A 10,825-nucleotide genomic window follows, 5' to 3' on the forward strand; every position below is an offset into this window, starting at 1 on the left:
TCACAGTGTACGACATCCCTCTGCCCTTAGACCCTCACATCACCCAAGGAAAAACTCCCGAAAAAGAACCCCTGTAACGGGGGGAAAAAAAGGAAGAAACCTCAGGAAGAGCTGCAGAGGATGATGAGGGATCCCTGTTCCAGGACGGACAGACGAGCAATAGATGTCGTAAATAACAACTGAAATACAATCATGGCAAAAAAGGAAAGAGAAAGAGAGAGGGGAGGAGAGGGGGAGAGAGGCACGGAATCTTACTGTAACGATAGAGAAAAGACAACAAATCACAAGGTGGATGGTATGGAGGAATAAGTCAAATTCATTTGTTTGTTTTCCTTGGCAGCAGTCTCCGTTGCAATGCTTCAATTTCACTTCCTCATTAACAATATTGGCAACAAATGCCCACTCAGCAAAAATACCCGCTTGTTCCAATATGACTCACAGCACAGCTCCGACACATAGTGTGCTATGCATCATTCTGCAGATACTGCCTTGTGACTTAATGATAATCTAATTCTGTGTTCTCCTGCTTTAAGTAATAGAACAGATCCCCTATATAAAATGCTATGAAAATGCATCACTGAAAGACACAGACAGCATTCACACACTTGTGTGTCATTCTCACTCTCATTCAGAGCTTGTTTTTATTGACAGTTCAGGCCTGAACTTGAGGCAGACTTAAAGGATAGGGTTGGCATTATTTAATATTTTTCCTATTTTCACCAAATCCCACACAAAGACTAAAACCAATATTGTGTTAATCTGTCTCTCAGTGCTTCCCGACATATCTCAAGATGGCTGGTTACTGAAGATGCAAAGAAATTCCTCACAAGTACATATTTTCATTTTAAAGGAAAAATGGGTTCAGTGATTTATACAGCCGGCCACTTTAACAAGTTACTCAAACAGGAGGAAAAAGTACATTTGATGGGGCCGATGAATCCATATTTGATGTTCTAGTGAATATTTCCATCAGCAGGATAGTGTATCTGGGACTGAGGCATAATAATCTACAGTGTGTGTGTGTGTTCATGGTAATAAAGGAACACGTCAGCCAGTGTAACACTGTGACTCACTGATTTGGTTTTAATCGTTTTCGACAACAATGGAGCTCTATGATACAGAGGAATGAGATATTTGGCACTGATACACACAATACTTGTTAGTAGGATAATTCATTGTTGGTTTTGCTTCTGTTATCTAATTTGTTTACAATTTTTAAAGAACAATTCACTAGCTCTACATTTTAAGTCACCAAAATAAGGATTTCAAACTTGGCTGACTTAAGACAGAACCTTAAAGACTTGATTCTTGACTTGAGACTTGAAAGCAAAAACATTCAAGTTTCAACTTGGTAAACTGCCAAGACAATATTAATGAAATAAGACATTAGGCAGATTTTCAGTACAGCTTTGTGCAAAACTGAAGTGATATTTAAATAATGACATTAAAACCCAATTGCAAGATTACTGCGTTTCCGCTGAGTGATGTTATGCAACTTCTCTGTTTAATGAGTAAACGAAATTTTTATGTATAGCTGCAATTCAGTCTTAAACCTGAGAGGCAGTAATGTGCCAAAGTAGTGTCTAGCCTGACTAATCCTACATACAAATAAATTGATACAACTTAGAAAAGTTTGTTCACACAGTATTATTCATTTTAATAATTTGGCATTTTTATTTTGTTGGCACTGTGTACTTGCTGTTGCAACTATTTTCTTTCTTTCTTTCTTTCTTTCTTTCTTTCTTTCTTTCTTTCTTTCTTTCTTTCTTTCTTTCTAATAAAGTATGGAAGTTATATTTTACATTTGTGTGCTGTCACTCTGATGTGTGTCGATTGGTAGGTCTAATTATCTTTTAAACTAAACCAAAACAAGGGTGTAAGACACTGCAATGTTAGTAACTGAAGTAGGTACAGGCAGTCGAGACAAAAATGGTAAATTAAAAGTGTGCCCATGCATGTGCCTGTAGTAGCGCTCGTACATCATTACTGTAAGTGTTGTGGGGGAGAGGTGGGGTACACCTTGAACAGCTCACCAGTCAATAATGTACCATGAATATCACATTTTTATTCCAGAAATAAGTCTATATATTCAAAGACCTTGGTCTGAGCTGTGTTTAAAGAAGATATGCATTAAAACATCTTCAAGCTGAATACACACGCTGCTCTGATCCTGTTAGAGGTATGTTGTATGGTAACTAAGAAGCTGGACTGTTTGGAGTGGAGACGACACTCTGAGAAAATGACTGAAATGTAAACAGTGATTGAACCTGTCCAGAGCCTGTTGCACTAATTCATCCAGAGAATACTTTAGGTGATCACAATCTCATTTCTTTTACTCTCTGGATGATGAGACACACATACATATATATAGAAACTATCTGCCTTGTGTGTGCTTTATGACCCCACCCACCCATGTCTCTCTTTCACTTTCTTTTTATGCAAGCCCGAAGATACTGTGCTCTTTTTTTCCTGTCTGTTCTTTGCTAAGTATACTTTAGAATGAGGAATAAAATGATGCAATAGCTCCTGTTGTTAAGAAGTGACCCTGAGCCTCTCATTTGAACTTGATTACACTGTAACTGCACACAGCACACGCTCTCTGCCTGCACACACACTCTCTGCCTACACACAGTGGAGAAGACAAAATTGCACCTCCCAGAGACACTTCCGTTTTCACAGCACCACACACAGTGTTTAGCCACCACACCCTCATCAGTTACACTGGTCAGCGGGATTTCTGTGTGTCGGTGTTAGGGTGTGGTTGGTGCTATGAGCAATTCAGTGTCGATAATATATTTGTCCTTTTAGGTTGTCATGAGAGCAGCATACCACAGAAACAAACAGAGGCCATTGTTTAAATGATCAGGAGCTCTGTCATCATGGAGTTTACTTGCATTTCTCAACCTTCCACATATATTCTACACACTGTCACTATTCATTTGCATACTTGTAAGGTACTTAGCAGATTCTTTTTTATACAGAGACTACAACTGTACAGCTGTTTATGCTCTGAGGTGTTGTTACAATGATGTCAACAAATGCACATGGTGGGATGAAGCAGCACAGTCCTTATGTTTACACAACAGCATGGACTGACATGATGGTTAGGATTAGGCAACAAAGTCATGGTAAGGTTTAGGCAAAAGAGGCAAATAGTAAGGTGTAGAGAAAAAAAAGCGAACTTCAGATTCCCACGTAAAAGTTTTTTGTTTGTGGGACCTATCCACCTCCCCACCCACCCAATCATGCTCCTTATATCACATTGTTACCAGCAGCATTATTACCTGAGGCTGTCCTGAGCACACACGACCAGTTGCGTCCAGTTGCATTCTTGAGTGATGCTACCTGTGCACCTTGCATGTGGACGTGCCCAGTGCCATCCGGCCATATGCCAGCGTATGATAACACTGCCACTGATTCTGTCTGAGTGCGCTCTCATCTGACACCGTCCAGCTGTGCTGTGGTTGGACTTTTGGGGTTGCACTCATACGCCAAAAGCACTGACAGAGTAGCACTATCTGACAAGTTCAGAGTGAAAATGGACTGTTCATTCCCACAGTCCCTGGCTCTTCTGCCAGCAGCTCACAGTTACTACCCCTCTCACCTGTGCCAGTCAGTAAGTGTAGGACACTAGATTTTTCTGTAGAATCTTTAAGTTTAACTTTAAGAGTTTTAAAATGCCTCCACTTTCTAATTTTTTTTTTTTGCATTTTATATTATTTTTGTATTTTTCAGTGTTTTTCTATGTTTTTCTTTCCAATTAGTTTCGTATATTTTTTTTTAGCGTTTACATTTTTTGTACTTTTTCTCACTAATGTGCAAATGAGCATATGATGTAATCAGGTGACTTTTAGTGATTTTTAGAGCTAATGCTACTAAACATTGTTCCGAAGATTTGCCCTTTGACCTCCTAATTTGAGAATATTCCACTTAAAGGAATAGTTTTAAATTTTGGGAAGTTAGCTAATTTGCTTTCTTAGAGGTAATTTCTCTACACAGAATATAAAGCTACATCTAAGAGATGGTTAGCTTAGCATAGCAGCTAGCCTGCTGTGTCCAAAGTTGAAAAAAATGTGTTGTAGCAACACCTCACTGCTAATTAACATCACATTTGAGATAAAGTACAAGGAAAACCCCCAAGAAATAATTCAACATGTAACTTCCATAAAGCCACAAATTGTTGAGCTTTTATACTTTGGTTTTTGCACAGATTAAACAAATCAAACAAGTGTGGTTTAAAAATAGACACAGATGAAAATAGGCTAGCTATTTCAAGTATTAGCCCTTTGAAACCAAAATCGACATCAGTTTTCTTGTGCTGCATTCAGACACCTTTCGCAAGCTATTTGGCCCTGTGAAACCAGAGCAAATGATTTTCTTTCAATAACATGGGGGAAAAAAAATTTAATAAGAGGGGAGGATTATTAGAAAATTATCCAAAGAGAAAAGGGAAAAATGTTCTGCAAACTATTGTTATAGTAATTTTATATTTTAACTCATGTTACAGAAATGTTTGCATATTTTCAGGTATTTGTTTAATTTTATTTTTGGGCCATGTCCTGTTAAGTTGCTTCTTGCCTTCTCCCCATGTATTTCATATACATCAAACCAATTTGCAGAGACTTTGGATGGTTAATGTTAAACTAAGTCTGCTAGCTCTCACTTTATTTTTAGCTTAAAGACATGACTGAGTTATTGATCTTCTTCCCATTTAATTCTCAGCAAATAATCAGATTTTTCCTAAAATACTAAAATATCACCTACCTGGTTATAACATCTTAGAAAAGAAAACAAACTCTTTACAGTTACACAGATAACTGCTTATTTTCCTCCTGGACCTAAATGGAAAATGTAGTCCCACTTTTAGGTCTTGTCTGGAAAACTAAAAGGCTATTTCTGTTGAAATGTGTGTGTGCTGAAGTGTGTGTGTGTGTCTGTGTGTGTGTCATTGGTCACAAGAAACAGGCACATACTGTAGGACCATTTTTGGTCCTTGCTCCCTTCCCATCGCCACACTGTCATCGTTGCCCTTCACTGAGGTTAAGCTCAGACACAGCAAAGTCTGGAGGAGAGACAGACAGAACTGAAGGTCGAGACAAAACAGGGAGGAGTAGCAGAGCTGATAGCTGACCTACACATGAGGCTGTGCAGGCATCACAGTCAAAGTTCAAAGGCTTTCCTGACTGATAAATCCTCTTTTTCACTCACAGAGGAGTGGCAGTGTAATATCACTTCCTAATCAGGACTGACTGTGTTTGCACAAGTATATTATTTATTCATTTATAGACTCCATAACTCTATTCATGCCGGTATATTTCAAACATATCTATACCTGATGCTGATATTGAAATCACAGAGTAAAAGTATGAGAGCAGCTTCTTACACAAGTTCAAAGAGGTATGAGCACAGCATTCGTGACGTCTGGACTTATTAGACGTACATAAATAACCCTCACAAATCCTCCCGGGCCTTGAGGATGTTTACCGAAGCTTGTAATGTTGAGTAATGTTGGAGCGGACATCTGAACAAGGAAAGGATTCCTCAGATTCCCCAGCTAGAGAGCAACATTTGTTCTGCATTATCAAGAGTTAAGATATGAGCTCATTGTTCCTTTTTAGGAATTAGTAAAGTAGGACACAAAGAAGCTGTGACTTTATATGTATATACAGTACAACAGTGACCCCTAATGGCCATATTGTAGAGTGCATTAGGAATCTACTGATTCTCACAGGATTTGTACTAAGAGGATGATAAACTGATTGAAGGGTTTTTTTTAACATGTAAAATACAACAAAAACAGCTGTTAAAACCATATCAACAAAAGAGAAAGAAAAAAAGGACATGAATTCCATTCTGCAGATTGCACTAATTTACATGTGCGAAGGGTAGTAGGAAGAAGCATAAACTTTTTTAATCCTACCCCTTTATTACATAATCAAACCGTTATCAAAAATCCCCATATTTAAATTCAAGGGTTGTTATATATGTACCAACATAATAATAATGCAAACGCCAATTCCAATCAAGTCGGATGTTGTAAAACGGAAATAAAAACAGAAAACAATGATTTGTGAATCCTTTTCAACCTATATTCAATTAAACACACTACAAAGATGAGGTATTTAATGTTCAAACTGATAAACTTCATTGTTTTTTTGCTAATATTCACTCATTTTGAATTTGATATCTGCAACATGTTCCAAAGAAGCTGGGACCGGGGCAACAAAAGACTGGAAATTGAGGAATGCTCAGAAAACACCTGTTTGGAATATTCCACAGGTGATCAGGTAATTGGAAACAGGTGAGTGTCATGAAAGGCTCAGTCGTTCACAAGCAAGGATGGGGACAGATTCACCACTTTGTGAACAACTGCATGAGCAAAAAGTCCAATAGTTGAAGAACAATGTTTCTCAACATACAATTGCACGGAATTTAGGGATTTCATCATCTACAGTCCATAATATCATCAAAAGATTCAGAGAAACTGGAGAAATCTCTGCATGTAAGCGGCAAGACCGAAAACCAACACTGAATGCCTCTGACCTTCGGCCCCTCAGGTGGCACTGCATTAAAAACTGGCATCATTCTGTAAAGGATATTACCACGTGGGCTCAAGAACACTTTGGAAAATCATCATCAGTTAACACAGTTTGTTGCAACATCTACAAGTGCAAGTTATAACTCTACCATGCAAATTGAAAGCCATATATCAACAACAACCAGAAATGCTGCTGGTTTCTCTGGGCCTGGCCTGAGCTCATCTGAGATGACTGATGTAAAGTGGAAAAGTGTGCTGTGGTCCGACGAGTCCACATTTCAAAATGTCTTTGGAAATCATGGATGCCGTGTCCTCCTGGCAGAAGAGGAAAAGGACCATCCAATCTGTTATCAGCGCAAAGTTCAAAAGCCAGCATCTGTGATGGTATGGGGGTGTGTAAGTGCCCATGGTACATCTGTGAAGGCACCATTAATGCTGAAAGCGTAGCTTCGTAGTAAAAGAGTGTGGGTACTAGACTGGCTGGCCTGCAGTCCAAACCTGTCTCCCATTGAAAATGTGTGGTGCATTATGAAGCGGAAAATATGACAACGAAGACCCTGGACTGTTGAGCAACTACAGTCGTACATCAAGCAAGAACGGGAAAGAATTCCACCTACAAAGCTTCAACAATTAGTGTTCTCAGTTCCCAAATGTTTACTGAGTGTTGTTAAAAGGAAAGGTGATGTAACACAGTGGTAAACATGACCCTGTCCCAGCTTTTTTGGAATGTGTTGCAGGCATCAAATTCAAAATGAGTGAATATTTGCAGAAAAACAATAAAGTTTATCAGTTTGAACATTAAATATCTCGTCTTTGTAGTGTATTCAATTGAATATAGGTTGAAAAGGATTTTTAAATCATTATATTCTGTTTTTATTTACGTTTTATGCAACGTCCCAACTTCATTGGAATTGGGGTTTGTAGAAATTATCATCATCATCATCATTCTAACACCTTTTTACAAAATGCATTGGAAAACAAAGCAAAGCAGAAAAGGGAAAACAGATGGCGATATAACAACAGAGAGCTAAAAGCAAACAGTGACATTAAACAGATGTGAGAGAAAACTAAGGTAGAGTTACAATAAAATTAAAACAAGAGGACAAATAATGCAAGATGCATGACATATACTGAATCTAAAGAAATAGACCAAAAAAGAACTCCAAGAGAAACAACAAAAAGTAATAAAAACACAAAATTAAAAACATTTAAAAAAAAAAAAAATAAATGAAATAAAAGAAATTACCATAGATCAAACATAAATTCAAAGGTAAAATAGATTTAAAAAATAACTAAAAGAAATAAGTAGACAAGATAAAAAGATATTAAATAAAAGCAAGTCTGTAAAAATGGGTTTTAAAAAGGGATTTAAAGAAGTCACTGATTCTGCAGCTTTATTTCCTCAGGCAGGTTGTTCCAAAGCCAAGGGGTCCTGATGGCAAAGACGCAGTCAGCTTTAGATTTAAGCCTCAAATATGGAACGGCCAGAGGGGCCCCATCCGAGGACACCCTCTGGCCGTTCCAGATTTGAGGCTGCGAACTGGCTCATAAGGGATCAACATTTCTGCTATGTAGCTTGGGGCCAGACCCGAGTGATCAGTAAAATCTTGAAATCAAATTCTAAAACGGGAGCCAGTGGAGGGAAGCAAGAATTGGGGTAATGTGATGTTGTCTGTTTAAACCTGTGAGAAGCCGAGCTGCTGCAATCTGAACTAGATGGAGGCCAGAGAGTGATTTTTGATTCATGCCAGAGGAGGAGGGAGTTGTTAATTTGCATTGTTACTACTACCACAAATGTTAGTAATGACTCAAAAACAATTTGACCCAAATTTTCTCCACAAAGCGGCTTCCCTCCAATAATCATTCAGATTTTGACCATGAACAACTACAGTTAATCTCCCTACTTTGATTTTCTACATGTAAGTAACCTGTACCTACCCTTACACTCGTCTGCATGTCATCCCTGTGTCTTTGTGTCTTTGTAATGGTAAACAAAACAAACATAAAAAAAACAAAAATCAAACAAACAAAAAAAAGGCTGATGCTTTTGGCACCCAGGTGTTTGAGGGGTGTTTTTTGGGAGCTAAATGATAATGATGATTTAAAGTTAAAAAAGAGATCAGCAGGTGGATAGATGGGGAGGACAGCAACAGGGGTTTAATCATCATTACCTGTGTTAGATCAAATGGTTTATCAAATATAGTGTGTGTGTGTGTGTGTGTGTGTGTGTGTGTGTGTGTGTGTGTGTGTATTTGTGTATGTCTTATATCTGTTTTCTGTGAATCAATACCAAAAATAGGCCCCAAAGCCAGACGTTATACTGGCTCAGAGTCAAATCGTTTTTTTTTCCATCTGAGAAGCTGAACTGGGAAGGAGACAGAAGGACGCTCGCCCAGCAAGGCCGTAGGCTACGAGTTATGCAGACTCAAGACCCAAGGGAAATAATGCGGCCTTCTTTAAGCATAGCCTCAAACTTTGAGGTCAAGATTTATGGCTATTTCAGTACATGAAAAGAGCATCTGCATAGATCAAAGACAAAACAAGCATAAGGGTGGTATAAGCTGCGTACACTCAGTCATCTTCCAGACTACTCTGCTTTGTATGTATCTATTTCAAATCAAAGTCTATCATATCTGATCCTGCATGCAACAAGTGTTTTTCTTTTTAAAGTATTCTTGAGACGCCGGTGTTTTTGACTGAGGCTTATTCAACTGAAGTGTTTTCAGCAAAGGATTAACTTGACCACTTTTCTTGACAACATTGGGACAAATTTGCCACAATTACAGCCACTCAGGGTGGAAAAGCCAATGTGACTACTGAGTGTATATAGTCAGTGTTTGGGAGTAACACAAAAGTAAGGTGTTAGAGTGAAATATTATATTTTACAGGTAACAATGTAATATAATGACATTATATATAAGATATAAGAAAGTTTCAGGTCATATTATTCTCACATAATGCACCACCTGAAATAAAGTGTTAATTATTTTCATTTTTTTATTCATCCACATCATACTTTTTTTTCTTATGTATATTTCACTTATTATTCATACCTGTATGCTCAACACTACCTTAAGTGTTGCTTAAAAAGCTAATGCAGATCTATAAGATTTCTGCTATATTTCTATAAAGAAAATATGTTTCCACATAAAAGAATCTAGAAACTTTGTGCCTTCAAACACATCAAGAAGCCCCCCACCTCACTTCAGTCACTTCACTTCATATGTTGTCACAAACTGGCTCAGTGACAAGGAGGGAGTCAACACTGGAGAAAAACAACCATAATTTATTCAACTAAGACATACAAAATTTAATAAAACATACTAAAACCAAAAAGTCAGACAGGATGTCTGCTGGAGGAAGGGAGAGAACAAGTCAACAGCTGGGCCTGCTTATATAGCCTGAGAAGGCCCAGGTGAACCTAATCAGCCTCATCAAGCTAACTACCCTCGGTCAGCTTTTGCATTTTGCAGGAATTCAGGGAGTGAGTAGATCAGTGAGATAAAGTCAGCAGGAGATGATGCAACATATACATTCAAGCTCATCACCTGCAGCCAGACAAACCATTGTTCAGCATGTTCAGCTGATACCAAAATTCAAGCTACCAGTCTTTCGCACTGCAGACATTTTGACATTTAATGTTAATGTTTTTGGCTAATATTAGTTAGGCCTGAAATGGTTACCTTAAAAAGTGCTTAAAATGTAAATGATTTGGTAAAATAATTTTTAAATATGTGATAATAACAATTATAAATGTAGTCTTCTGAAGAAAAAAATCCCCAGCTTTTGTGTTTTTCTTTTTAAATCCACTAAATCTTACAATTTTTGGAATTCCTTGCCAAGTTGCTCATTGCCTTTCAAATAACAAATCTCACCAATTCGCTCAGGGTTCAAAGATTGAAATTAAATAATTGTGAAAGGTGTCTTTACAAAAAAGTAGTGTCCACCCAGCTGTGAAAGGGTTAAGGTGGATGCATGGTGGAGGTCACCCCATAGACTGTAAGTAAAGATAGTGCTTTTCTTTATATACAGTCTATAGGTCACCCAACAGTCTGTTACTGTCGTCGTATAAAACTACACTTCCCAGCATTCAGTTGAAGGTTGTAAATTGCCATTAAATGAATTTTTATAACCATAAATTTACATGTATCCATTATGTTAATGCTTTAAATAACCAAAAATAGACGCTGAAGTAAAAAATAATGCGTAAATGAAAAAAATATATATTTTCCGCAGGCAGGCCCTCACCATATGACGAAGCGGAAGTAGCTGCTTCTTCCTTTCCTC

The sequence above is a fragment of the Plectropomus leopardus genome, chromosome 8 (genome assembly GCF_008729295.1).
Source record: "Plectropomus leopardus isolate mb chromosome 8, YSFRI_Pleo_2.0, whole genome shotgun sequence".
Lineage (NCBI taxonomy): Eukaryota > Metazoa > Chordata > Actinopteri > Perciformes > Serranidae > Plectropomus > Plectropomus leopardus.